General features: G+C 47.9%; 1 non-coding gene across 1 annotated transcript; it reads left to right on the forward strand.

The window, feature by feature from the left end:
• The first annotated feature begins 284 nt into the window (after positions 1-284).
• Positions 285-422, forward strand: LOC114815544. The gene has a single exon (XR_003763332.1). It is a non-coding gene; the product is annotated as a small nucleolar RNA SNORA7 (small nucleolar RNA).
• Positions 423-7,520: the final 7,098 nt, after the last annotated feature.

Below are 7,520 nucleotides of genomic sequence, written 5' to 3' on the forward strand. Positions count from 1 at the left end.
CTTCTTAAGAGATCAGATTTCCCAGAGGAATTTTCCTGCACTGTCCAGGGGGGCTGGATCTTCACAGGCAGGTGAGGAGAGAGAACTTCTCCGCGACTGGGCTGTCGGTCTGAATCGGGGAAAAGTCCTTTTGTGGGTGCCGGTGAATAATTTCCTTAGCGCCTTGTTAAGCGTCGAATTTTTGTGGGGGAATTGTTTATCAGAGGTGACGGCGTGTGGGGGACTTTTAGCTAGTTTCCCTTTTTAATAATAATAATTGTGGTATTTGTTAGCAAATACCAAATTCCCTCTCAGAGTCACACCTGGAGAGTTTTCAATCCTCTACCAGTCTTGACTGAGGGAGGGAGAGTCAAGCAGAGACCTACCCATTCCATTCCCAGCTTGGCCAGTGGCTAGCGAGGGGAAGACAATCTGCTTCAAGTCAAAACTCCCCTGTGCTAGGCAGCAGCGGCATGGGAGAGATTTGAGAGCGGAGACTAAAGTTTATTACTTGGAAGGAGGCAATGATAAGCCACTTGCGGATTTTTCCCAAGAAAACTTGTGGATCCACTACCAGAACGATTGCAGATGGAGGTGGGGCGTTCTGGGAATGATGTGCCCATGGCATTGCTATGGGTCGGGGACCAGTCAACAGCATGACACACACACAAAAAACAAAATTGCTGAACACTTACTATGTGCCAGGAACTGTACTAAGTGCTGGGGTGGATACAAGCCAATCAGCTTGGGCGCTGTCCCTGTCGGACACCACATGGGGCTCACAGTCTTCATCAGATGAGGTAACTAAGGCACAGAGAAGTGACTTGCCCAAGGTCACACAGCAGACAAGTGGCAGAGCCAGGATTAAAACCCATGTCCTTCTGACTCCCAGGCCCATGTTCTCCTGTCCACTATGCCATGCTGCTTCTGTTATTTTTTGTTTTTTCTGAATTAAACTCCTGAGCAGTGTCTCTCAAGAGGCTTTCTTCTCGGTATCTCTCAGGAACTGATAATGTTTCAATTCTTTTCTTTTCATTTCAGTTCTTTCAATTCTCCCCCTCTGAACTGTAAGCTTGTACTGGGCAGGGAACTTGTCTACCCACTCTGTTGTACTGTCCTCTCCCAACCGGTTGGCACGGTGCTCTGCACACAGAAAGCATTCAGTAAATATCATAGAGGCAGAGTCTTGAATTCACATCTGAGGAATGGCTATATGCTTTTTTTATGGTATTCGTTAAGCATTGACTATGTGTTAGACTCTGTTCTAAGCGCTGGGGTAGAAACAAGCTAATCAGGTTAGACACAGTCCCTGTCCCACATGGGGCTCACAGTCTTAATCCCCCTTTTACAGATGAGGGAAGTCAGAGAAGTGAAGTCACATACCCGAGCTCACACAGCAGACAAGCGGTAGAGCCGGGGTTAGAACCCAGGTCATCCTGACTCCCTGGCCAGGGCTCTATCCACTTGACCACCCTGCTTCTCTACCACTAAGGGGTCAGTGTTAAAAGTTAGCATTTAACAGTGACAGACGATCTCTTCTCCATCCGATTACCCTTTGCTGGACTTCTGCAATTTATTCGTGGGACTCAGAAGGACCTGGGCCTTAGTCCCGGTTCCATCCCTCGTCTGCTGTGTGACCTTGGGCGAGTCACCTCACTTCAAAGCCCTACTGAAAGCTCACCTCCTCCAGGAGGCCTTCCCAGACTAAACCCTCCCTTTCCCTCTGCCCCCTCCCCCCCCAATCACCCCGACTCCCTCCTTCTGCTCTGCCCCCCTCCCCACCCCATAGTGCTTGTGAATATATGTGCATATTTATTATTCTATTTATTTTATTAATGATGTATATATGTCTATAATTCTATTCATTTATATTGACGCTACTGATGCCCGTTTACTTGTTTTGATGTCTGTCTCCCCGCTTCTAGACTGTGAGCCCGTTGTGGGCAGAGATTGTCTCCATCTGTTGCTGAATTGTACTTTCCAAGCGCTTAGTACAGTGCTCTGCACGCAGTAAGCGCTCAACAAATATGATTGAAAACTTCTCTGTGCTCAGTTGCCTTATATGTAAACTGGGGATTAGGCAGGCCTGTGAGCACATGTGGAACAGGGACCCGTGTCCAACCTGATTAGCTTGTATCTACCCTGGGGCTGAGAACAATACTTGACGCGTAATAATAATCTTGGTATTTGTTAAGCGCTTACTATGTGCAGAGCACTGTTCTGAGCGCTGGGGTAGATGCAGGGGAATCAGGTTGTCCCACGTGAGGCTCACGGTTAATCCCCATTTTACAGATGAGGGAACTGAGGCCCAGAGAAGTGAAGTGACTTGCCCACAGTCACAAAGCTGACAAGTGGCAGAGCCGGGATTCGAACCCATGACCTCTGACTCCCAAACCCGGGCTCTTTCCACTGCGCCACACTGCTTCTCATAGTAAGCACTTAGTAAGCACTTAACAAATATAATTACTATTATCCATTCAGTAGTGTTTATGAATCCACAGTATTTATTGAGCACTTACCAGTGCAAAACACTGTTCTAAGCTCTTGGGAGAGTATGATACAACAGAATTAGCAGGCCCATTCCCTGCCCATAACGAGCTTACAGCCTAAAATCACAGTACGTACTATTTGCCAAGTACTGTACTGAACCCCAGGGGGAAACAAAGATTCACAAAGGAGAATTCAACACAGTCGTTACCCATAGTGCCCAGAACGGCTTTAATTTCTCCCTCTGGTGCCTCAATCTATCGAACAATTGGTAGGATTTATTGAGCGCTAACTGCGTGCAGAGCATCATACTAAGCGTTTGGGAGAGTACAATACAACAGAGTAAATAGACGCATTCCCTGTCCACAATGAGCTAGAGGGGGAGACCGGCTTTAAATAGAAATAAATAGTGTACGATATAGAATATGTAATAAATAGCAAATAATGAATGCTATGTAATTTATAGATATGAACCTCAATCCTCCTGAAACCTCTATTCTAGGAGAGTATCTCCACTCCTGAGATTCCAGACTGACCTGTTGTCTCGTAACTTTCCTCCACCCCGGATGCAAACCTCGAGGTTTTGTTTCATTGAGTCTTTGAAGTGTTATTTCTATCCACTTCGGGTCCAATTAATCAGAGCAGTGGTTTGCGTATCCGGTCGTCATCCGCTGTCCTAACGTAATAATAATAATAATGATGATGTTATTTGCTAAGCGCTTACTATGTGCGGAGCACTGTTCTAAGCGCTGGGGTAGATAGAGGGAAATCAGGTTGTCCCACGTGGGGCTCACAGTTAATCCTCATTTTACAGAGGAGGTAACTGAGGCACAGAGAAGTTAAGTGACTTGCCAACATGCCCTGCCCAGCAGAGGAGAGGCGTGAAGAGTAGCGCCTCGCTGCCCTTAGCAGAAAGAATACGCAACTGGGAGTCAGGAGACCTGGATTCTAATGCCAGTTCCACCGCTTGCCTGCCGTTTGACCTTGGACAAGTCTCTTAACTTCTCGGTGCCTAAGTTCCCTCATCCGTAAAACGGGGACGAAAGACCCGTTCTCCTTCTCCACTTAGCCTGTGAGCCCCAGGTGGGACAGGGACTGTGTCTGATCTGATGGAATTGTATCTATCCCTGTGTTTAGCACAGGGCTTGGCACATAGTAAGTGCTTAACAAGTTCCATAGGTATTATTCTAGGGCCCCATTGTCTATGTGCCTGTTTTGCTGCTGGACGTTATACTCTGCACGGAGGTAGGATTGGAATGGATCTAAAAGTTGAACGTGATGCTTGCAACCCGCCTGCTGGGTGACCTTGGGCAAATCACTTATTTGATTAGGGTCTCGTCTTCCTCATTAGTAAAATATAGATGAAATTCCTGTTCTCCCGCCCACTTAGAATGTGAGGCCCATGTGGGGCAAGGGACGGTGTCTGACCCGCCTATCTCGTATCCACCCCAGTGTTCAGTACAGTGCCTGGCACACTGAATGTGCTTGGCAAATACCACAGTTATTATTATTGGGTCGCAGCAGCCAATTCACCAGGGGATCAAGCTTTTTAAAAAGAGAGTCATCCCCCATTTCCGGGAGTAGATGTAGGACGAAAAATCATTTTCCGGTAACGTTTGCCGCGTCCCCCCATCCACCCGTCTCCCACTTTAAAGCTCATTCTGAGCAGAGAACGTGTCTACCAACTCTTCTATATTGTACTCCCCCACGCACTTAGTACAGTGGTCTCACAGTTAAGCACTCAATAAATGTGATGGACTGATTGATTGCTTACCTCGCTTGGTCTTCGTTGCTGGAACGTTTCGCCATTCCAGGCCCGTGACTGGTATCACGCCTTCCGCCGAGCGCACGGTGAGACGTCCACCGGACCTGTATTGGACCCACGGTGCTTGGACAATATCCTTACGGTTCTATTTCCCACAGTATGGGGATATGCGAGGAGACAGCCTCATTTAAGAAGTATTCGGTGTCCTCCCCTGACACGTCCAGACACTGGAAATATCCCCCCAGCCTGCTCAAAACAGCGAGTGAATTAGATGACACGTCTTGCCGGCACGTGTTGTATGATAGGCCAGCTCATACTCGCAGCCTGTCTCCTTAGAAGGCGGAGGAGCTTATCTTATGTGGGGCCGAAGGTCGCAATTGCTGATGCGGAAAGCTTGCCGAAGACCAGAGCCGTGAGGAGGTGTGGGGAGGGGAAAGGTGATTTAGTCGTTAGACACCACCTGCGAGCATCTTCCAACTAGAAGCGGCATGACTTAGTGGCTAGCGCACGGGCCTGGGAGTCAGAAGGAACTGGGCTCTAATCCCGGCTCCTCCACTTGTCTGCTGTGTGACCTGGGGCGGGCCACACTGCTTCTCTGGGCCTCATCTGTAAAATGGAGATTAAAACTGTGAGTCCCATGTGGGACAGGGACTGTGTCCAACTTGATTAGCTTGGATTTACCCCAGAGCTTAGTATAACACCTGGCATAGAGTAAGTGCTTAACAAATATCATAAAAAAAGTCTCCATTTGGTATGTTTTACTCATTGCTTGCTATTTTTTGTCCATGCATGGGGGTTTGATTCTGTCCTGAAAACCCTAAAAGATTAATCCAAAGGATATTTTCACATAAACTGCAGTCTTCTGGAACCAGATTAATAAGAACTGTGGTACTTATCAAGCTCTTACCACGAGAAGCAGCGTGCCCTGATGGAAAGAGCACGGACCTGGGAGTCAGCGGACCTGGCTTCTAATCGCAGCTTCTCTTCTCTGCTCTGTGACCTTGGGCGACTCTTACTTACTTAACTTCTCTGTGCCTCAGTTCCCTCACCTGCAAAATGGGGATTCAATCCCCGTTCTCCCTCCTACTTGGACTATGAGCCCTCTGTGGGACAAGAGACCGTGTCAGCACTGATGTATTTATACTAATTCATTCATTCATTCGTTCATATTCATTAAATCGTATTCAGTGAGCACTTACTTTGTGCAGAGCACTGTACTAAGTGCTTGGAAAGTACAATATGTATCTATCTAGCTTAGAACAGTGCTTGACACATAATGAGTGCTTAACAAATAGTATTATTATCACTGTTGCAAATAATGATAATGATAATCATAATCTCTAGATCAACCGGGCAAGCGACTTCTCTGTTCTTCAGTTTCCTTATCTGCGAAATGGATTCGGTATTTCTTCTCCCACCTACTTAGATTACGAACCCGCCGTTGGACAAGGCAGTGCAGCTGTTCTGATTAATTTATATCTACCCCCCTACTTAGAACAGAGCTTGACACATAGCAAGTGCTTAACAAATACCATTATTAACAATGAAAATATTAATAATATGGTGGAAAGAGCACGGGCTTGGGAGTCAGAGGTCATGGGTTCTAATCCTGGCCTCACCACTTAGCTGTGTGACTTTGGGCAAATCACTTCACTTCGCTGTGCCTCAGTTACCTCATCTGGTAAATGGGGATTAAGACTGTGAGCCCTAAGTGGGACAACTTGATTACCTTATATCTACCCCAGAGCTTAGAACAGTGCTTGGCACATAGAAAGGGCTTAACCAGTACCATTATTATTATTATTACTATACTCTGCCAAACTCTTAGTTCGGTGCTCTGTGCAGAGTAAGTGCTCAATAAATACCACTGACTGATTGATTGATTTGTGCCCATGGCTGCCGTGGCTTTTAGACTTATGACTCTCTCAAGTTGTCGCTCCATCCATGTGTTCACCGTGTCTGGTCTAACGCTGTCGCGTCGTCTCCGACCCATAACGACGCCACGGACACATCTCTCCCAGAGCGCCCCGCCTCCCTCTGCAATCGTTCCGGTAGCGGATCCACAGAGTTTTCTCGGGAAAAATCCGGAAGTGGTTTGCCGATGCCGCCTTCCGCCCAGTAAACTCGAGTCTCCGTCCTCGACTCCCTCCCCCGCCGCTACTGCCCGGCACGGGTGAGTTTTGACCTGTAGCAGATTGCCTTCCACCCGCTAGCCACTGGCCAAGCTAGGAATGGAACGGGTAGGCCTCTGCTTAGCCGAGACTGGTGGAGTACTGGAAACTAACTCTCCAGGTGTCATCCTGAAAGGGGATGTGTTGATTAGGTCTCATCTTTCCTCATTAGGACCCCTAGACCTTGTGAGCGGGGAACAGGTCTGTCGATTCTGCCGTATTGTCCTGTCCCAAGTGCTTAGTACAGTCCGCTGCACACAGTAAGCGCTCAGTAAATATCATCGATTGGCGGATATTTCAAACCCGCTGGAGTCTACAGCTCTGGCATTAAATCAGCTGATCAATCAGTCGACGACATTTATCGAGTGCTCACTGTGTGAAGGGCACCGCACTGAGCTCAAATGACTCAAGAGGTCAGAATGACCTATTCACCCTCGATTAATTTCCAGCCAAAATAAAACGTTCACTTCTAATGTTAGGAAAATATGAGGACGATTTTTCGCTTAGGCTTGAATTGTCCACACGGTTCTCTGGACTAGACTGGGGGCAGATAAGGGAAGAGCAGGAAGTTCTGTTGTGGATCCTAACACATCACAGCTGCCGATCCTCTAGGGGTCAATCACACTTCCCCAAGCGAGACTTATCTCTTGTCGCTTGGGTAGGATTTATGACAAAACAAATATTCGAAAACAATTTCAAGCTCCAGTAAAAGCCCTGGGACCTCCCCTTCTGAAGCTCTCCAGTGCTTCCCCCGTCTTTCAACAGCATTTCAAAATTCCACACGCACCGCTAGTACGGGCAAAGCCCACGATATAGCCATGTGGCCTCTTGGATAGAGCACGGGAGTTAGAAGGGCCTGGGTTCCTAGGTCTGCCACTTGTCTGCTGTGAGAATCGCAGCGTGGCTCAGCGGAAAGAGCCCGGGCTTGGGAGTCGGAGGTCGTGAGTTCGAATCCCGGCTCTGCCGCTCGTCGGCTGTGTGACTTTGGGCAAGTCACTTCACGTCTCTGTGCCTCCGTTCCCTCATCTGTAAAATGGGGATTAACTGTGAGCCTCACGTAGGACAACCCGATCACCCTGTGTCTACCCCAGCGCTTAGAACAGTGCTCTGCACAGAGT

Source organism: Ornithorhynchus anatinus, chromosome 1 (assembly GCF_004115215.2).
Source record: "Ornithorhynchus anatinus isolate Pmale09 chromosome 1, mOrnAna1.pri.v4, whole genome shotgun sequence".
In the NCBI taxonomy this organism is placed as follows: Eukaryota; Metazoa; Chordata; class Mammalia; order Monotremata; family Ornithorhynchidae; genus Ornithorhynchus; species Ornithorhynchus anatinus.